Source organism: Sabethes cyaneus, chromosome 3 (assembly GCF_943734655.1).
Source record: "Sabethes cyaneus chromosome 3, idSabCyanKW18_F2, whole genome shotgun sequence".
Lineage (NCBI taxonomy): Eukaryota > Metazoa > Arthropoda > Insecta > Diptera > Culicidae > Sabethes > Sabethes cyaneus.
In genome coordinates this window covers 194,769,099-194,771,305 of record NC_071355.1, presented here as the reverse complement: position 1 = coordinate 194,771,305, position 2,207 = coordinate 194,769,099, and the positions used below count along the sequence as shown (strand labels likewise).

Below are 2,207 nucleotides of genomic sequence, written 5' to 3'. Positions count from 1 at the left end.
AGCATGTTTCCATCGCCTTCTTGTTTCTTTTCAGCGATTTATTGGCATTTTTTTTATGGTTTTATGGGATTTCAGAAGTTACTAAAGTGTCATTTTTCAGTCCGCAGCGGCAGATCGCTTGCCAAACGAACAAGTTTTTTGGATACTCCTCTTTTTATTTTAAGTCTTCTGACACACTGAGACTCTATTACTGATCTAGAACTTAATGAAAGCTTCAGTATTGGTTAAATCTAACAATTTAGAACAGATTTCGATTCTGTTTTTGTGGCAGCACAATTCAGTGTGCATATACATACCTAGGTACATTTTTTGTATTAATGTTGTTTAAATGTTCTGTCTTTTTAGTTTTTGTAACTTGTAGGTAGTAATTTTATCTTCACCGACTACTTCGTATTAATTTTCTCTAAAAGCTGTCTAAAATCAGTTTAGTTTGCTAGTTATCATTTCAATTTGTTTTAATGTCGTAATTCAGTAATTAAAACTTTAATTTGAATTGACCTTTTTTTTGCTAAATTCCACTCATAAATAATGTATGAGTGTGATAGGTATGTACCTACCTACTTTCGTTGGCTAGAATAACTATCGAACCGTAAAAAATAACCATGCCTTAGAGCAGGAACATTTTCAACCGGAGAAGAAATAACTTTACTGACCTGTTTGACAGTTTTAATCATGAGTGAAACAAATCGCTTAATGGTTAACAACATTACTGAAAACATTTATTTTGTCCACAAAAATACAAATGTTTATAAAAATGTATAATCTGAAATATGTTTACCTATACAAATGAATGAATGAATCAATTTCAAGCTTTATGAAGCTACTATGAAGCAGGCGTAAAAACGCATGGTAAAAATTACCCAAATTTATGTTCTGCTGTGAAACTCATCGAAGTATCTTGTTATGTACTAACAAAAAATCTTTTTTGTGACTGGAAAATGCCCGTTTATCTACAATAAATGTTATCGTTCTGTGATTCCGTATGTTTTACCGAAAATCAAAACAAATTCACAAATGAGTAAATGTTCGGGTATGAATAAGCAACCGAACCTGGCACCGCTGTTCGCATGTTGAATAAAAAAGCTTATCTGAAGTGAACCGCTATGAGCTTTCGGAGCTTTATAACGTAAAGCGAGCGAATTGAACGTCATCATGATTCATGCGGTACACTCTACTTCTTTCTACTCTGCCTATGCTCACCACGCCACATCGCACTGCCTGATACTGACGATGACGAACGACGATACTATACTATACTAATACTACCTGTCTCGAATCTCGACTCGACGAATACTGGCAATCGCTAGCGCAGTACAGCAAACGAAAATGGATTCCGCTGCGAAAAGCTTGTTCCGGCAAGACTGTGCTTCACAGGATCATTTCTGTAGGCTAGTTTTCACTACAAGTTTTTTCCAAAAGGAAAAGATTTCCCACCCACGATGATGAGATACAGTGTCCAACCTGGAGCGTGAAACTTGGTGGAGCTTTGGTTTATCTATTCGGATAGGCCACTCTACTACTGAAGATCGGCTCTTTCGCAAGGTTGGGACGCATTCTGAGTGGTGTTTTTGATCATTTTTAAGTTTATAAATGAAAAATAGTTCGTAAGTTTTAATCTCAATTTGTTGAAAATAGTATAATTGTATTTTAATTGGCCAATTTTGTTCAATTAACGAAAGCCGGAACCGGCTGATTAAAAGATGAGAATTTCTTAGCTTTAATCGACTAATTCAACTATTGGTGCTAGTAACTACTAACTAGTATTCGGTTAAAAGTTATTCGAATTCGTTTACGGTCAAATTTAGTTAATTGCTAAGCATATCACCGATACCGATTTCTAAGCTAAGCTGTTATTTATAGCTTTAAGTGTTGTTCTTGGCTTTATCAGATCAGCCCGACTAACGAAAGTGTTTCTCAAAATCGGTTATAAGCTAGTCGCTAGTGCAATCAATGAAATTTAACTGTACATGTACACTCAAGTCGCTTCTTATGCGAAGAATACATCTCACGTATATCAAAACCGCGTATATTCCGAAAATCACGTAAAAAACCGCGTAAATTCCGAAAATCGTGTAAAAAAACCGCGTAAATTCCAAAAATCGCGTAAATTCCGAAAATTGCATAAAAAACCGCGTAAATTCCGAAAATCGCGTATAAAAACAGTGTAAATTCCGAAATTCGCGTAAAAAAACAAAATTTCGCGTAAA

General features: G+C 35.1%; 1 non-coding gene across 1 annotated transcript; it reads left to right on the top strand.

Moving 5' to 3' along the window:
• Nucleotides 1-1,357: 1,357 nt before the first annotated feature.
• On the top strand, nucleotides 1,358-1,564 carry LOC128744834 (small nucleolar RNA U3). Its single transcript, XR_008412457.1, has one exon. It is a non-coding gene; the product is annotated as a small nucleolar RNA U3 (small nucleolar RNA).
• The last annotated feature ends 643 nt before the right edge of the window (nucleotides 1,565-2,207 follow it).